The sequence below is a fragment of the Cupressus sempervirens genome, chromosome 10 (genome assembly GCF_028749045.1).
Source record: "Cupressus sempervirens isolate cs-2001-9-10 chromosome 10, ASM2874904v1, whole genome shotgun sequence".
NCBI lineage: Eukaryota > Viridiplantae > Streptophyta > Pinopsida > Cupressales > Cupressaceae > Cupressus > Cupressus sempervirens.
Window position 1 is genome coordinate 421,179,734 of NC_143127.1, and position 20,273 is coordinate 421,200,006.

At 33.0% G+C, this 20,273-nt stretch overlaps 1 protein-coding gene and 1 long non-coding RNA gene across 7 annotated transcripts in view; one reads left to right on the plus strand and one right to left on the minus strand.

The window, feature by feature from the left end:
• The window catches only part of LOC149534499 (uncharacterized), a 64,524-nt gene extending 44,570 nt beyond the window's left edge, over positions 1 to 19,954 (minus strand). For 2 of the 6 annotated variants that reach the window (XM_089804650.1, XM_089804647.1), the window contains exons 1-2: positions 18,480 to 18,790; positions 15,076 to 15,135 (exon numbers count right to left, since the gene is read on the minus strand). The gene's annotated coding sequence lies outside the window, so the exon portion shown is untranslated. Of the gene's footprint in view, positions 1 to 15,075; positions 15,136 to 18,479; positions 18,791 to 19,553 lie in introns of those variants that run through there. The other 4 variants (XM_089804646.1, XM_089804649.1, XM_089804648.1 and 1 more) reach the window with 4 other exon arrangements.
• On the plus strand, positions 18,200 to 18,917 carry LOC149534500 (uncharacterized). The gene is made up of 2 exons (XR_016357037.1): positions 18,200 to 18,390; positions 18,621 to 18,917. It is a non-coding gene; the product is annotated as an uncharacterized LOC149534500 (long non-coding RNA).
• Positions 19,955 to 20,273: the final 319 nt, after the last annotated feature.

Consider the following 20,273-nt stretch of genomic DNA (forward strand, 5'->3'; position numbering starts at 1 on the left):
ATTTCAGACGCTTTCCTGTCCCCTTTTCAACTTTGGTTGTAGTGCCTGCCCCTAGTTTGCATTTCTATTATCATTGCCGAACTTTTTTAGGCTAGTTTTATGCTTGATTATTAGTAGTATTCTTTTGAGATTATCAAATATTGTTTTACGTTCAATTGATTATATGATGAGATTACTTGGTACTCTATATTTCATGTATGAATAATGATTATTCAGTGATTTTAGTAATTGATGATGATTAGTTAGATGGATTATTATGTGTCTTCTTATGAATACTTACCCCATACTGCATGTGTATGGTGTGCGTGTATGTTTTCTTTATGTATGGCATTTCTAATGTGGTTAAGGAAGAAAGTCGTAGTAACCTGCAAGTCAGGATCTACATGATGCACCACTTCTTGCCATTGTCTGTTTAGTTTAGAATATTGTGTTTGTACATGCGTGGATCTTATGCAGATTTCAGGTACCGGGTATCAACTTCCCTAAATTGCTAAGATAAGCATACCCTATCGCATCATCTCAATGGTAAGAGAGGGGAGATAAATTCTTAAATCCAAATCTTAAACCTTTAAGCCATTTGTCTTAGAATTAGGACATGTATCTAAGTTGTTCACCTTTCAAATGCGTCGTATGACATTGATTCGTGATTATAACCCTTTAGTTTGATCTTGTATGTATTTTTGTATCATGGATTTTCGTATTTTGTTTTATGAGTCCTTAGTGATTTTTCTATTCATTAAGTCAAATTAAATGATTTAATTTAATGGAAATTTATTATGACATTTTTAATATTTAATTATATTTAATTAATTGGAAAATTAATTAAATAAAAAAATTAAATTTGAAGATAAAAGTTATAAGTTTAAATTTAGAACATGATAATATTTATTTAATTTAATAAAATATATTTAGAGTTTATTTTAAAATAAATGCTAAATACTATTATTATTTAAGTTAATAAATATTTTATCATTTAACGTTTCAAAAATAAATTAAAAGTGAAAAGATATTAATTCAATAAAAGTTTTTAATTACATAATGTGTGCATGAAATTAAAATTTAATAAAAAGAAGTCTAGTGAAAATTAAATAAAGCGATTTTATAATTTAATAAACGTGAATGGATAAGATAAAAGAAAAGATAAGGAAAAGATTAAGAAAAGTTAATGAGGAGTTAAGATTAGTGAGCAGAGAGTTCTCTTAGGCAATCACACAATTAGTGCCCTGATTTTAGGAGAGAACTCCTTATCACCAATTGAGGGTTCATTTTCGAAAGACCGCGAATTTTGGAAGGGGAATTTTCAAAAGAAAAAAGTTTTGGAGAGGAAAAATTTCTCTGACAAATCTTTTTGGATGTAGCAATTAGCATCAGAGTCCAGGTAGATTCTTGTGATGATTCACACAGTTAATTATGCTACTTCTTTTCCTATCTTCTTTGTGATTGTGATCTGCTTATCTGATTTTGTTTGTGACGAATATTGTAATTTGGGGATTTTGGGTACGCATCTTTTTTATTCGTGGAGATTAGAATCTCTTAGAATTCTGTTTTTAGTAATTTTACATATGGAGATTTAATCCGAAAGGATTCTGAATTTGGGAATAGAAATTATAGATTGGAAAATGGAATGGTTGTTTGCTTTTTTCTCCTATTAGACTATAATGGCAATTGTTTATAATATATATATATATATATATATTTTAATTTTAATTTGAATGGTGGGGGGGGGCGGGGGTGCATGGTTTTGTTTTTAATATAAAAATAAAATTAAAAATTTAATTAAAAAAAAATTATTATGGGTGAACGGGGGCCACCACCCCCCTTTCTCTTTTCTTCACTGCTTAAATGCGGGGTACCCTGTTGATCACAGGGTACTACAACAGTAGTGGTACAAATCACTGTGGTCGCACCCACCCTACGACAGTAGGTGGTTGCCTTTTAAAAAGGCCGACAGCTTGCTTAAGCATCAAATTATTAAACTGGTATTTAGTTTTATTAAATTTAGTTTAAATTAAGTTTTAAAGTGTAATTTATTATTATTTTTAATAAAATTTATTAAATGTTTTAATTTTAATAATTAATTAATATATATAATTATTATATATATATATATTTTTTAATAATTAATTTAATTAGATTTTATTTTTTATTTTTTTGAATGAAAGTTAATTAATAGAAAAAGGAGATTTATTTAATTACTAATAATCTTTATTTTTTTAAATAAAATTGTAATTAATTTTATCTATGGGAATTATTTTAACAATTTAATTAAATAAATAATTACCCTTGATTATTTTTAAGAAATTGACTTTAAATATAATGGGGTAATTCTATAATTTATTTGAATAAATGAATGGGTTAAATTGTAAGGGTAATACTATGAATTTTATCTACTTGAAACTTACATCAATTGGAAACTGAAACTTCACATTTAACTCAACTATATGTTTTTTAAAATCAAACCAAACTATGAAACCCACACTCTATTTTCTGTGTGTTGTCTATATTTTGGGTTTGGGTTGACTAGAGTGTTGACCAATTTAGGATGTCTACCAGAGGCTAGGGAGTTATGTGATTGTGATGTTATGAAGAATTGATCTTGATCTTTTTAAACCCAACCATGGTAATGTGTTTGGTATGCTCTATGATGAGTTTGTATTTATTGCTCGGTATCGCTTTCCAGTGTTCTTGTGTGAAGCTAAGGTGTTTGTATGATTTGTTCTTGGTGGTTTCATGTTATCACATATTTGACTTAACCATTTTGAGTCTTTAATCAGTTATTTTTGGGATGTTTTCCAGTTGCTCATAGAGAACTGATGTGTTATTGTGAATTATCTTTTCATGCTTTCCAGTCACTTGTATAGGACTAAGGTGATTTTATATGATTTTTTGATTTGTGATTTTTATGAGCCTAGGGTAAGTTATCTATATGTAAAGTCAGGAAGTGGCTTGGAATGGAGGTCAGAGCCCTAAGTGGTTCCCAAGATAACCCATTGTAAGTTGTTTAATAAGTGAAAACACTACACTAAATGAGAGTAAAATGAACCTAATAAGAGTCTTTGTATGTTCTCGCCCATGCCTCCAGTGCTAGTATAGACTAGGATGGGAGTAGAGAGAATGCTTGGTTGTGACCTTGCATCCGTAGTATGTCTTGTCAATACGAGAGAATACTAGTGGCCGCATAGGTATCACTAGGGGGTCAAGGTCCTGAGAGATTGCCAAGGTAACTCTAGCGTGATTCATGCAATGACACTTGCCTACTTACATAGTAGGTTTCCTACGTGTATTTATGTGCCTCTGGATTTAGATGTCGATTTATCTTGGACCCTTTGAGTTAGATTACTTTTAGGACTTCCTGGACTTAGAGAGTACTTTTGATATTTGGAGTGATATCCTGTTTGAAACTTGAGACTATCTCCTTAGCACGGTGGGAGTGGGCTTTTTTGGGTTACCATGCAGTCGAGTGGTAGTGCTTTTTACTCTTACCATTGAGATCCGTCCGTTGATACCGTGGCTGGAGTTTCCTTATCTGCATTTCCTTTTATTCTATCTTTATGTCTTTTATGATGGATGTTTTTTTTTATTGTATTGTACTTTGTATCATAGATCCGAGAAGGATAATGTAATTCTATTTTTATAAATGTATATTCTTTTACCCTTGCATACCCTATGACATGTACAATGGATGATTGAGCATTCTGAATTTTATTGCCAAGTGGCATTCGGAAAAAATGTATATTATTTTAATGGACATTGGACTTTTAATTATTCTTTCATATGGATGTGGTATATGTTAGACTTAGTATTAATTAAATTTAAATGTGATTCAACGTCACGGGATCCTTAAGGAATGTAACTTTTTATGTATGCTTATAGATGATTGTATGTTATTGCTTCCACTACTTTATGTTTGATGTGTATGTTATTATTTCTTGTTTTAAAAAAAAAAATATTTGGCAAACTTAGTAAAACTTTAGGTTAATTCTTTTGGATCGCTTGGTAGAGCGTTATACTGGCCAAATACCACTTAAATAACTGAAAAACATCAGATTTTTCTTTATGAAACATCATAGCCATCACTCTAGAGTACTCATCAACAAATAAAATGAAATATTTGTCTCCACAATAGCTTTGAACACCAATAGGTCCACAAAGGTCAGTATGAACCAATTTTAAACTATCATTAGATGAATATGTATTTCTCTTAAAACTAGACTGTCATTTTTTCCAATTGACATTGTTTACACATAGCTTTGACGAGTTTTTTCAATTTTGGCAAACCTCTCACTCTTTTCATCTTACTAATGCTAACCAAATTGTCAAAATTTACATGAAATAATCTCTTGTGCCATAACCAAATATCTTTATATTGTGCAAACAAACATATCTCATCAAATAAATCTAGAGAGAACAAGTTACCTCTTGTTTGGTCACCACTTCAAATCAGTTCACCATCAACATCAAATATCTTTTCCTTCATGTGATGGAATTAAACTCTGCAACCTAATTTGTTCAACTGTGAAACACTCAACAAATTATAATTAAGACCTTTAACCCAATAAACATTGTCACATTTGATCTTGTTAGTCAATTGTATTGATCATTTACCTTTCACAAGACAAGGTACATCACTTCCAAATTTAACACAGCTACGCTTGTATGAACCAATATTCTCAAATTTACTTCTATCACTAGTCATGTGATTTGGACAACCGCTATCAACTATCCATCTATCACTTTTGTTCACATAAGAGATTAATGGAGTTTTCTCATCTTCATTGGAATCTTCTTTCATAGAAACATAGACTACTTCTTCATCATTACTATCATATTCATTATCAATTTCTTCTTTATCAATGTAACAACATTTCTTACCTTTATCTTTGTAGTTCTTGTTTCTCCTATTGTCTTAGTGTTCTCTTCTTCCTTTGTACTTGCTTTCATTTCTTTTACCGTTATCTTCTTTCTCAGGACATCTTGCAGCAAGATGACCATTTTTTTACATGAAAAATAGATTATAGGAAGTTTACCTTTGTATTTCCCTCTGCCTCTTGGAAGTCTTTTGGCTATTAGTGATTCAAGCTCATCAAGTTCATATTCAGAAGTATCACTATCACTTTTCACATATTTTCTTTTTCCTTTCTTACTAAGACCCAATTGTGATTTAAAAACAAATTCCACAGTGGTAGAGTGAAGAAATCAAAATTTGACATCTCAAAAGTATCAAGTCTACCAATCACACCTTTAAGAATTAGGTCATTACCTAGAGCACATATCAATTCTTGTATTGCAGAAATCCTAATAGAATAAATAGGAAGTAGAGTTCTCAATACCTTACCAATCATAGTTTCATCGTCAATATTTCCATCTGCTCCTCTTATAGCATTTAAAACCTCTTTGATTCTTGCACAGTACTGGACTATATTCTCACCTTCTACCATTCTCATTTCATCAAACTTACCTCTTAAGCTTTTTGATTTTTCTTTCAGGACATTCTTGTCTCCTCCATAGTTGTTCCTCAACGTGTCCCATATTTATTTAGCAATTTTGCAATTTTTAATGTCATCAAACTTGGCATAGCGTAGGACAATTGCAATCTCCAACATAACTTGATTATTTTCTTGTTTCTCTTTCAATTGTTGGGTTGTCAAAGGAACTCTTGTTATCTCTACATATGCATCGTCCACAGAATGTATTGCACCTTCACCAATTCCTACTAGATGCAGCCTCATTAAACTTTTCCATACAGAGAAGTTCTCTTTGTTTAACCTTGGCACCTCCTTTTTGTACATCATGATCTTTAACTTCAAGTACATCCAAACTTTTCACTATAAGCACCAATGAACTCTGATACCACGCCAACACTTTGATACCAATTATTCGAATGTTTAGAATAACTAGGGGGGGGGGAATCCATTAACCAAGGTCCAAATGTACCAATTGAACAAACAAATAATTAAAAAACTTCAGATCTCATCATTCATTAACTCAATCTCTATAGTATACTTTCAATAATATCAACTAGCAATCCATTGTTCTAAATATAACAGACTTGCAGAAGGTAAATATCCACAATAAATCATTACATATAACATCCACACAAGTTTAACACTATGAATTAATGTGGAAACCCAATTTGAGAAAACCACCAGCAACATGTCACCAATCTTTTCACTCTTCTGAAGTGAACTCTGTTAGGATCCAATCATATTAAAGGTTACAAAATAGACTGTTAAATGTGACCTTGTTAAAGGATTTAATCACCCTATTAGGAGTGGCCTTGTTAGAGGACTTTAGAACATTCCATTAGAATGTCACCTTGATTAAAGGATTTCAAACTGATACAATGGTTAGAAAGTAACATCAGGTTTTTCTCTGACAAATATAACTCACTTCACAATTACAAATCTTAGTTTAGCACAAATACTGATTCATTCACTAGCCTCCTCCATTGTTCAAATCAATCTCTTATTCATTTGGAGACCTTTAAGAAATCACTCTTTACCTCTTCTCAACTCTTCTCAGCCTTCTACATAAGTTCACCAATCAATAACATCAACAACTGCTCTAACCTTCAACCCATATAGAAAGTTCCCTTTTACCTCCTTAAATAGGTAAATCTGATCTTTTTCCGCTTAATCATCACCGTAGATCTTATGTTTAGGTCAGATTCATCAAATCCTTCCAATATTTCATCTATTTTTTCTATTCTAGAAACTTCTCCTTGAATTCTTGCATAGAGACGTGCAAACCCATTTTTCCTTTATTTGAATGTTCTAAGTCATCCATCCTTATCTTCAACATGCTTTACATATCCCAAGAAATCAACTATGTCAGCTGGAAATTGCAATTTCTCATAAACTATTAAAATGTTGTCCCTTGGCAATCACTATGTTCTAACACTTGGTCAATATTGGATTACTCGATTGCTACAAGATTTCTTATTCAACACATATATTGTCACTTGCTCAATACTGATACTTGGTCAAATTTATTTATGGTCGGAACATACTAGGGCTCGATCGACCTAGATTTCTTGTTCAGCGCATATATTGTCACTTGGTCAATATTGATACTTGATCAAATTTATTTATGGTCGGAACATACTGGGGCTCGATCGACACTAGCATCACTCAACATGTATTATACGTTCCTTAATCTTTTGCTATGTTGCTCAGTCAAGCCTATGCATTTGGTCTATCTTTGATCACTTCTTTAGCGCATCAATATAATCGTCTTCTTCTCTTTTGGTCTAATTAAACAATCACTTTATCTTGTCAAAGTCTAACTAATCAAATGTTCATTTGTATTTTTCTCTTCATAATTCAACCTTTCCTCTAGGTTCTATTGTTATGAAAAACTTCTCCAATCCTCTTCATAAATCAAATAGATATGACACTCAAATCAGATGGAAAATTGTCTCACCAACAAGGTTTGACATCAATGACAACATTACAATTGTAAGATGATCTAATTGCAAGAAGACCCAAAAAATAAATAATAGACAAAGTCAATAGAATACTCAAACAAAATTTAAAATAAATTAAAATAAAACCTAAAAGGTAATAACTAAGCATGTGTGTGTGTGTGTGTCTGTACCAAATACACACAAATCTATAAATGAAAGACAAAGGAAATAAATGAAAAGAAAATCACAAAAACAATCTAAATGTACATAGTTCTAAGTATATATAGGTTTATATGCATGTAGAACTAGATAGAAGACGAAAAAAAATTCAACAAACCAATAAAAATAATAAAAGCAAAATGAACTAAAAGAGGTCAAAAAAAAAAAGATGAACTACAAATAAACAAAATAAGACCTAAAAAGAATATTGAGATAGCAAATTCTCTAATTAAGGACATTGTTGGGTACTTGGTGTATGATTCTGAAGATGACCCTATAAACAATACTGTTAAGGGGAAGAATTACATCCCTTCTATTTCTATCCAAGGTGTTCTTGAAAGCATTGGCAGGGTGAAGGATAAAGTGGAGGCCTCCATTTCCTTTGACAACTACGTCATCACTGAGATTAAAGTCATTAAGGAGGCAGTGGGTAAAACAGTCACAAATTTGTAGCAAGAGGTGGACACAAGGAAAAAATTGGAAGATGGTACCCCGAGGCAAATTCAAGAGTCAAAGAAGGTTATTGGAGACAGTGATACCAAAATCCAAGATTTGGTCTAGAAACTCATCACTAGCAAAGTCAAAGTGGAAGTAGAGGGCATTGGCTTAGGGTGGACTTGACTGGAGAGAATAAAGGTCAACATGTGGACATTGTAGCTGGACTTGGTAAAAGTACAAGAGGAGAGCTAAATAAAAAGGTGACAGTAGTTGCGAAGACAATAGAGAGCAATTCAAAGGTAGTTGAAATCCAAGTGGCCAAGATCCTGAAGGAGTTGGCCTAGCTCTGGCTCTGTGTATAATTTTTTGGTTTTTTTAACTTTTATTGGCTTGATTTATGTGTTGGTTAGTGGTTTTCAGCTAGGTTTTGGCTTTAGGATGTCGGTCTTTTGAAATGCTTTATAGTACACCAGCATAGTTGTAATGTTGGACCTCCTCGTGTATATCTTTGTTTTTTGAACTTTTGGGATTTGGGTTCCTAGAAAACCTATTTTTACCTTAATCCACAATAAAATAAGACCTAAACCACACCAGTCCAAGTACTATGCATAGCCTCCTAATAAACTAGTACAAGGCATGACACTTATGCATGTTTATTATGTTTGTGTAGGTGTGAGTGTGAGTGTGCACGCGCGCGCATGTGTGCGTGCGTGTGTGTGTGTGTGTGTGTGTGTGTGTGTGTGAGAGAGAGAGAGAGAGAGAGAATGCAACCAAGTACACAAAGAAAGAGAAAATAAAATAGCCATTGACAATGACTACAATAAACAAACTAGAGAAATGATGACAAAGTGGGGAAGCTTGAGAGAGCGGGGGAGGAGAGGGGAGACAGGGGCAAAAAAAGAACACAACTACACAATATTGAAGAGAGAAAACGAAGAGAACAAAGAGAGCATCAAGGACGATGAGGTTTGTCAAGCATACTAAGATGGAGGCTATCAAGTGTACCTAGCAGGGGGTACCAAGAATGGTTAATGGACCATGTATCATTATCATGGTAGCCAATAATAATGGCCTCTTTCAGCTTCCTCTTCAAATAATTGTCCTCCTTGGATAAGATTTTGGCATCCTGGCATCCTCCAAACCATAGTAACGAGAATCACCTGAATCGGCGATTCTGCGACCAGATTCATGCCGGACTTTTTTTTGCATCGTGAATTGGTATTGCCAATTTCTGGGCCATGAATCGCATGAATCGCCGATTCAGGCAATTCATGTAAAAATCGCCAAAATCGCCTTAAAAAATTGGCCATGAATCGCCTACAGCATGTAAAAAGGGAAGTTGAATTTTTTTTAAAAATCACTTGTTTTTTTCACTTTGTTTTTGACCTATTCTCTTTGTTATAACTCTAAAGGGCCTTCTATTTGTTAAGCATGAGTAGAAGAGAGGAAAAGTGAGAGAGAAGAAGAGAAAAGAAAAGCCATAGGTTTCCAACCGGCAAGGAGGAGGAGCACCAAAGAGATCAGCAAGCTATTTCGGAAGCCCATCAATTGCTTTGGGAGCATTAAGGAGCCAATATCAACACTCCTCAACTCATTTGCAAGAGGTAAGTGCTTTTTTTTCTTGCATGTTAGTGTATTATGCATTTTTTGTTATATTTTTAGTGTATTATGCATTTTTTGTTAAATTTCTATAGTTTTCAAGAATTTTAGTGTAAATCTTGAATGTTCTTTATTTTTACTAAGTTGCAAGCTAGGGTTTGTTGTTTTCTAATTTTTATTAGCTTCAAACTTTGATATTTTACATAAAAAAATTTATTGCAGCAGCCTTTGCTCTCGTTTTTCACAAATTCCAATGGGTAAAAAAGATGAATGTTGGAAATATAATGAAGAGTTTCCTGGAAGAACCAAATATCAAACAAAATGCATGTTTTGTAAAGAAAAAATAACTTCCATGGGTATTTATAGATTGAAATTCCACATTGCTGCTATACCTAGACACGATGTTACAGTTTGCACTCACCAAACTCCTGAGGCAAAACGCACTTGCTTAATGGCATTAGAAAAAATTGAAAAAGACAAAGCAAATAGGAAAATGCAAGTTGAAGGGTTAAGGGGTATTGGCTCCCATGTTCCCGCATCCGCAGCCGCATCCACATCTGCATTAGCTTCCGCATCCGTAGGTTGTGTTGGAGAGGGTTCTTCTAGGCCTCCTTTTTATCCTAGTTCTTCTGCTCGTGCTAGTGCTAGTGCTAGTCGATCACATACTGAAACAGAGTCCCACACCAACCTATTGCAGCCTAGAGTGCAGAAAAATAGAATGGATAGTTACTTTGTGCCCCGCACTACTCCTGGTTCCCAACCCACACTTGAGGGCATGGATTTGAACAAGGAGATTCACGATGCTGCCAGAAAGGAGATATGCAAATTTTTGTACTTTTGCAACATTCCATTTATTGCAGCCAGGTAATTGATCCTTTCTTTGTTTTCTTTAAAGTTAAAATTAAAAATAAAAGTAAAACTTTAATTATATCTACTTGTTTTATAATTTGAGTCTTTGACATCTAAACTTTTATTTGTGACAGGGCTCCTTATTGGCAGAATATGATAGATGCAGTTGTTATTTGTGGTCCGGGGTTTAAAGCCCCAACTGAGGCTGAGTTGAGCGGATACCTCTTGGATGAGATGGTAGAGGACATGAGGGTTGACCTCGAGGAGAATCGAAAGGAATGGATTGCAAAGGGTTGCACCATCATGACTGATGGTTGGACCGATAGGAGGAATAGAGCACTCCTCAATTTTCTTGTATCCTGTGGAGGTGATTGATCATTCTACTTTCCTACATACATTGTAAATTTTGATTTTTTGAATGCTAATTCGTTAATGATCCATTTAATATTATAATTCGTTGTTTTGTTACTTGTAGGACATACCATGTTCATAAAATCCATTGATGCTTCCGCACATGTGAAAAATGCCGCATATTTATGTGAGGCTATTGAGGAAGTTATAGCAGAGGTGGGGGAACAAAATGTGATCCAGGTGGTGACGGATAATGCAACAAATTATGTTGCAGCAGGTAAACTTTTAACTTTGCAAGTTTTGAAAATAAATTTATTTGAATTTTGAAATTTGAGTTTCTAATTGACTTAAAATTGTTGTAAGTAAACTTTTGATGGAGAGGCACCCCACCATATTTTGGTCCCCTTCTGCGGCACACTGCATTGACCTCATGTTGGAGGAAATTGGCAAACTTGAGTTTGTCAAGTCATGTGTGGAAAGGGCAAAAAACATATGCAAATTCATTTATAATCATGCATTTGTCCTTAGCACAATGAGGAAGTACACAAAAGGGAAAGAGTTAGCTCGCCTAGGTATCACGAGGTTTGCCTCGAATTTCATCACCTTGAAGTCCTTGTTGACATCAAGGGATGGATTGAGGAGCATGTTTGTTGGGCAGGAGTGGATTTGCTCTTCCTATGCTACGACCATTGTAGGGTTAGATGTGGCGGATTGCATATTTGATGAGGATGGTTTTTGGAAACCTGCTAGAGAAATCCTTAAGGTAAATTTATTGTAATTTAACATTTAGTAGTTTTCTTTTACTTTAAGTTATATTATTTTATATTTAAGTTTTGACTCAATTTTTTTGTTTTACTTTATATGTAGGTCACTGAGCCCCTTGTAGCTTTGCGACGAAGTGCTGATGGGGAGAAGCCCTCTATGGGCTACATTAATGAGGGCATGGATAGGGCCAAGGAGGCCATCAGAGCCCAATATGCAAGAGTGCAGGAGAGGTATGGCCCTATTTGGGACATCATCGATAGGAGATGGCAGAATCAGTTCCATCGACCCATCCACGCAGCAACTTACTATCTGAATCTGGCATTTCGTTTCCATCCTGAGTTCAAGGCAGATGCGGAGGTTCTCACTGGCTTATACACAGTGATTTAGAGATTGAGTAGCGATGAAAATAGCACTACTGCGATTGTTGAGCTAGACCAGTTCAACAATAAGGAGGGGCCACTTTTCTCTGGCAGGATGGCCATAAATGCTCGGACAACACTACAGCCAGGTAAAAATTAAATAATAAATTCAATGTTCATGAATCTAGATTCTAAACTTAAAGTTGATTATATAATGCATTAATTTTAGAGTTGTAATTTATAAATGAGACTAATTGTTTTTGTTTTTTCCTTATTTCAGATAGATGGTGGCAAATGTTTGGGGCCACAACCCCAAACCTTCAAAAAATTGCCATCCGCATTCTGAGTCAGCCAAGCAGCGCTTCTGGATGTGAGTGCAATTGGTCCATGTTCGAGCACATCCACTTGAAGAGGACAAACAGGTTGATAGTGCAAAGGTTGAATGATCTTGTCTTTGTTCATTACAACCTTCGTCTTAGGATCAGACAGATTTTGGTGTGCTGACTCCTCTCCGATCATTCTGGAGGAGATTGATCCAGAATCATAGTGGATCACAGAGACCGTGGACCCAGTCTTCATTGAGGAAGACCGCGCGTGGGTTGACCAGGTGGATGTAGAGGCTGAGGCTGTGGCCAGGGCAAAGGAGGCAGCTAGAGCACGTTCAGGCATTGGTAGACGCACACGCACACGCACAGACGCAGGCCCTAGCAACGTTATTCATGAGCCCATTGCCCATGCAAGGGACATGGCTCGGCGGTCCTCTAGGACCTAGCTTACACGCCTTTCTCATAGGAAAACTGGATACTCAGAGGCTGAGGTTGGGGCTGCAGCAGCGCTAGAGGATGATGATGAGGATGATGAGGCTTGAGCTAGAGCCTTGTTTTAATATTTTGTTTACACTGTATAGATATTGATAGTGATATTGAATCACTGATACTGATAGACATATGTTTCAAACTTTCATGGATCTTCATCTTAGATTTATACATACATTTATGATTTGATGTCTTACAATCTTATAGATCTTCATGATTTCATCTTACTGATTCTATGATTTGAATCATTATGATCATTTGATTTTTATTTACTTCAGCTAGCATACAATTTACATTTTAGTACATCATGATAACATAGTTACGTATGTGATAGATTTTATGTTTCATGTTTATGTATGTTAGATTCTATTTGATGATGTTATAGTGTTTTTAAGTTATATTCAATAAAGGGTGCATGAAATAAGTCTTAAATTGTTAAAATCTTTACATTTAAAAGGTTTTTTTCAAATTTGCCGATTCATCGCCGATTCACCAGCGATTCACCCTCGATTCACGATTCGATTCAGCCGTGCCGATTCCGATATGATTCCGATTCACGTTACTTTGCTCCAAACATATATGATGTGTAGTAGAAGAGGTGCTCCACTGAGGCACATTTTTGAACCCTCTCATGCTTAATGTCATCTTTATGCTCACTGATCTAGTGTTAAAACGACGACCAGTTTCACCTATATAAGGTATGTCACAAGAGAACTCAATCTTATAGACACAAGAGTTTAGAAGAGAGATTTTGGAGTCCTTGAGTAGGGCGATGCAATTTCTTTTTGCTACTTACAATGGTAATCCCACAGTTGATGATCATTAACATTTTTCTCCTCAAGCGAATACCTCTTCCTGTTTTGCTTGGGATATTTTGGGATTTTGATAACATGTATTGAGCGATCTTTTAGGCTACAATTTTGGGAATCTATCTTATTTTTTGGCTGGGGTGGTTGTAATATGTGAAATTATTTTGGGGTGTGATATTTTTGCTATTTTAGTGTATAAAAGTATTAGATTCTAGATTTGGATCAAGAGCTATGGCCGAAGGTTTTTCTCTCCTAGTTCTTTCCTTCCAATATTCTCCCTTAAACCAGGACAATCTAAACTTTCTACTAATAATAAAATCTTTTTTTAGTGGCCTTTTCCACTTTTATCAACAAAAAAAAACTTAAGGGGATTAACCTTATGACCACTAATAGAAACACAAATATGGCTATCTATAAAGAGCGCCTTAATAGAATTCATTAATCGGAGCCTAAAAGCCAATTCTGAAAGAATGGAAAGAATGAAATTACATTTAGTTTGGTAATGCACTTCACAATTTGATAAACAAGTTGTAGGTTATTTGGAAGTAAAACCCAGTACATCCCTCCGTGGACAACAATAATATTGTTGAGTATGTATATTACTTATGAAACTAATGTAGTTAGAATGATTAACTAAAAAACGAATAAGCCTTACATTAAGACAATCTTATTGGGCAATAATGTTGTAGGAAATACCAAACTAATTATAAACCACAAATTACAAATATCCTCTTGATCACTAGATTGAGATATAAACAATAAACATTTAATACTACCTCTATTAATTAGGTTTCCTAAAGAGATTTTATAGAAAGATTCCAAATAAAATCTATGTAGGCTATCAACCACATTATACTAAATAATTTAAAAGACTTGCATAGGAATCCATTTAAGTTGGGAGCATTCTTATTTGGTTGGGAGTACAAAACTCCATCGAAGAACCTCTCTAAAATTTCATCATATAGGAATATGTTGAGATGTAGAAAATTGACAAAGTAGTGCACACAACTTATTTTTTAGAGAAATTTACAAAGGAATATAGCCTTGGGCTATTAAAAACTTCTCATAATGTCAAACAAAACCTAGGAGGATGCCAAAGCTAAAGAGGAACAATGTCATTTAATTATACTTCAACAAGCTATGACGTGAAGGAAACACAACCTAACGCCTACTAAAGACAATTTTTTTTACTATCAGATTACATCAAACAAATACATATTTTTAAAAAAAAATCCATATATGCACTACCCACCATAACAAATATTATAATATAAATAGTAAACATAAGAATGAAGATCCGTGTCAAATAAATTTGTCCAAATCAATTTAATCTAAGAAAATATTCTAATCATGATACTATATAAACTATTGAAATATCAATTATCATGTGTGAATAATAATTAAAAGTAATATCATCATTATCTAGATAAAATTCTAAACAAAAGATTACATGATATCATTCTTACCTTGTCTTAGAACTAATCCTTTAATATATATTCACGAGAGAGCTTCAACAATACACCTACCTACATATTAAAAACACATGTTATAGAGAAATTTCTTTTTAAAAAATTCTAAATTTAATTGCTAAATAATAAATTTTTAAAATCATTAAAATAATTTATCTTAAAAACAAATGTTAAATTTATATTAATTGAATTAATATTTTATTTAAAATCGAAATAATATGGAATTATTAAAACATTTTTTAATTATATGCTACATGCCTATCATGGTAAATTTCATAAATAAATAAAAAGTAAAAGTATTATTTATCATAAATTAAAAAACAAAGATATTTTTTATATTATTCAAAAATCTTATATTTAGTTTTTAAAAATATAGGTGGGAGGAGTGAAAAAGCATATCACATCATTGGATGTAGGATTCTAAAATTTCTTTAATAAGAATATACTTTGTAAATTAAAAGTCTCTTTGTGATATTGCTATCAAGATTTAACTGTGTGATTTTTGAGTCAAACTCATTGACCCATGTTTCATGAGTAGCAATTCAACATGAATCCATCTCTCATGAGAATAAATAGAACACTTAGCACTCATTGGATCTAGGTGATGCTCACAGGGGTGAAGCACTGAGACTTCCCAGGAGGTCACCCATCCCAGTACTACTCCAGCCTGAGTGCGCTTAACTACAAATTTCCTCCATAGTTAAACCCAAAGCTTGCAACCCCAAAGAGCTTTGGGTTTAACTATGGAGGAAACTGTAGTTAAGCACGCTCAGGCTAGAGTAGTACTGGGATGGGTGACCTCCCGGGAAGTCCCTGGGGTTGCAAGCTTTGGGTTTAACTATGGAGGAAACTATAGTTAAGTGCACTCAAGTTGGAGTAGTACTGGGATGGGTGACCTCCCGGGAAGTCCTGGTGCTTCACCCCTGTGAGCATCACCTAGATCCAATGAGTGCTAAGTGTTCCATTTATTCTCATGAGAGATGGATTCATGTTGAATTACTACTCATGAAACATGGGTCAATGAGTTTGACTCAAAAATCACATAGTTAAATCCTGATAGCAATATCACAATTTGGCTTGCCATGGAAATTATCTCCTACTTATTAAAAGTCTCTTGGTAAATAATCTATTAGTCAATTATCACTAATGTAATGGAAACAAAAATAAGTAATTAGATAGATTTTCTTGTAGAAAAATATTGAATCAACTGTACAAATTTTGTAATTAAATATTGAATCAATTGTATAATTTTATTTAATGTCAAAAAAAAAAAATTTAACAAAATAATAAGAAATGTGTTTAGAAGGGTACTTCAAAATAATGTTACATTGTTGCTCTTATATCATCTAATAGTTAGAGTGAACTATACCTAATGTAAAAGTTCCCTAGTATGTGAAAGTCTCCTTGCTCATAATATTATTGTGAGTGGATAGAGTTAATAAGCACCAATACCACAACTAGGTAAAATAAACAAGAGATGCAAGTGTCATAGTTCCTGCCAAATGCATAATGGTTGCAGTGTTGTGGATTGAAAAAATAAAAAGTAGAAATAAGATGGAATTTTTTTTTTTAGAAAAGTAAGAAAAAAACTAATAGATGTGCATTGATGAACATGGAGTAGTGATCCTATTTCTAGTTAATAGCCAAATGGATGAGGACTTCGTGCCCCTAGGCTAGCCACAACGTTGTTTGAGTGTTGGCCACTAAAATTTATAGGTTCTTTTAAGAAGCTCAGAAGACCACACCAATGGAAGTACATTGCAGTGACAAAGGAGCAATGACAAAGTTGTTTGAGCCTGCGTGATTCTTTTGTTGAGCCACGTATATCCAAAAAAAAAGAAGTCATTATTATTTGTATTTTAAAGACACATTGAAGAGAGAGTTAAAGATATATATTCCTCATAATAGTTAGAAAAGAAGGAAGATGGAGATTTATATATATGAAGACAGCTTGAAAAGAGAGATAACGATAATATAGATTTACAGATAGAAATGAAGGATATGAAGAGATTTAAAAGAGAGAGAACGATATGTTATTATAGGGACAATAAATAGAGATAGTTGGAAGAGAATTTTTTTTTAAAAAAAATTAAGGATTATGTTATTTTAATAAATATTTAGATAACAATTCTAAAATTTAGTTAAATCAATGAAGTATTTGTTTCTACCTTTTCCAATATAAACATAAATTTTAAATTTTAAAATATAAATTGTTGACTACTTGATCCAAACTAACAAAAGAGTTAGTATGTTTGAAGAATAACATTAGTTTTATAGATTTTAAATGTGAAAAAAATTAAAACAAAATTGAAAAAAATAGCTAGTTAAACATAGTGTATAAAAAGTTAGCATTTACAATTGACAAAAGTAAGGGACAATGTAAAACTAATAAATATATTTAAAATAGAAAATATAAAACATTAAAAACTAAATTTAATTTTTTTTGTAACAAAATTTATAAATATTTTAGTAAAAATTTATCAAATCATTGTATTCTTAAAAATATACTTTTGTTATTAATTATTTTAAGTATAAATTAGAATACAAAATTTAATTTTAAAATTAAAATAAAATAATTTTAAATCATTATGAAGTAAAAATTAAGTATATGTATTTTTAAATGATATGATAATTAGTTTTTTTAGTAAGATTTTAAATAAACTTAAATTTAAAAATAACCTAAGTAGATATATTTACAATCTTTGGTAAGAAAAATGATTTAGTTATTATTTACTAGACATGCATTTATGTCTTAGGTAGTGAGGCGAAGATAATTGTAAAAAAGATAAAGCTATCATTTATGTCATTATATTTTTCTCCCTACCAAAAAATAGTATGGACGAATAGAATGAATCCAAAATGTCATTTATAAAATAAGGAAAAATGAAAAATAGATATAGACATTGTAAGTTCCAAATAAACTTTTAAATTGTTTGATTTGATTGATTAATCTAATTGAAAAATTGCATTCCATGAATGCAATAATTTTGTACCTTGGCAGAAACTAAAAATATATTTAAGGGATATTTAAGTCTATTTTGCCGGTAGTCCAAAAGAAAATGAGAGGATAAAACTCTATCAAGGCTGAGAAACAAACGTAAAGCGTAATTGGCGAAAGCGAAGACATTTTTTTGGCCAATGATAGTACTCCAAAGTTCAAACAAACAAAGGTCGATGTTCAAGGGAAAGATATGATTGTCAGATGAAATAAACAGGTTAATATGATTGTCAGATGAAATAAACAGGTTAATCGCTGCATTTTTCAGACTAGCTTCATGATCTGGGCAATTTTCAGACTAGCTTCGTGTTCTGGTAAAAAGTACTTTAAATTTTCTCTAAAAACACAAATAAAAGTAAGAAACCCTTTAAGAAGTAGGAAAAAAAGATCAGCAAAACTTAACTGGACTACCAGATCTGCTGCCAGCGCTCATTCATTAATTTTTAGCTCCACAAATACCTGAGATAAATGATTATGCTTTGACTCGTTTGGCTACCATACGATTCACTTTAAATTTAGACTTGATATTGTTGCCCTGGCACAGAATTAGCATAACGATGGAGATTTTATTGTGGATTGAATGGAACAATAAGCAGCTTCTATGCGGTTCCTTGGTCACAGGTTCGAAACTCGGTTCACAAAATTTACTTTTTCTTTTGTTTTCTCCTTTTAAAAGTTCAGCCAACTGCCTATTTCCTTCTATTTCCGTACTCTGTTTTCTGTGATGTGAATTTTTTTGCAGCTTTCTAGGAATGAAACCTCGGCGGCCTTTTTCGAAAAATTCTCCGAGAAAAATAAAATAATAGTTATTTCAGAAGAATAAAGCAGCACTTATCTCATTCGTACGGAATTTCAATTACGTGTAAAAATAAAGTTTATTCTACCCTAGTTTCACTAAGAAAAAGAGAAGTACCTAGACGATAAATTTGTTAAAAGAAAAAGCTGCGCACAGTTTCGGATCATTCTCATGGCTATGCGTCAGCTTCAGGAACCAAAGCAAAAAGATAATGATATGTAATGACGTACGATCACTCAAAATGCCGACACATTTTATTTTCAAATGCTATATCAAACAAACAAATCTTGATATTTGTTATGGATGCTACAATTTTTTGTACGGATCAAATAATCAGTGTTAATGGCAGATCAAATATCGAATAATCGGTGTTAATGGCAGATCAAATTTTGGGCAGAAACAAAACAAAATATGTAAGAACTGAGTATGATGCTGAAAATTTCAACACATTTTTTCTCAAATGCTATTTAAAAGAACTAGAACTTTATCGGGGCCGAGTTATGTCTCAGGTTCAGAAACAAAAGCAAAAATATAATGGAGTATAATCCCGAAGAATGCCGACAAATGACTTTTCAAATGCTATTTCAAACAAATCGAGCCTTACATTACTATGGATGCCACAAAACTTAAGCAGATGAAATAATCAAAAGTTTCTAGAATACTAATCGCAGAGAAAAGTACCTTTTCATCAATTGCTCCAATATTTCATCAAAAATAAAGCGTAAAAATCAAGTTTTGCTGCCAGCGATCCTTCATCTACTGTTAATTTTCCATGAGAAAGGCCATCGCTCTGGTTCATCGGGCTACGACGCAGATGCCTTTGAATTTATACATGAAATTGATGTGTTACCCCACGAAAATAATTATGGTGGAACCTTGTGTGCCGCTTCTTTGTGGTTTCTTGGTTGCAGGTTCTAAACCCGCTACACAATCTCCTTTTCACTCTCCATTATCCAGACATCTTTCAACATTTCATCCCTTTCTTCTGCGTTAAGTTTTGTATCTTCATAATTGCTTGAATTCTATTTTATGTGGGAATTTTTTTTTCACTTTCTTTTCTCCGACTTTATGTGGGGATTTGCAAGGGTTCTATATTTTATAATTGTTAAAAAGTGTGGCTTTTCTCGCGGTAAGGAGGAAAACGTTCAAGTAAAAAGATATCTGGAGGGAAGAGGAGATTGTGTAGGCGGTTTCGAACCTGCAACCAAACAACCACAAACAAGCGACACATAAATTTCCACCATAATATTTTTCTTGGACTAGTGGAGAGAATTGAGAACTTGAACACATATCAATTGTTGTGAGGGTTAGTAAGATTTTTTTGAGCTAAATGTAGAATCAATACAATCTATCGAGTAAGATATTGATTTTTTATATGTTTTTTTTAATCAATAATTACTA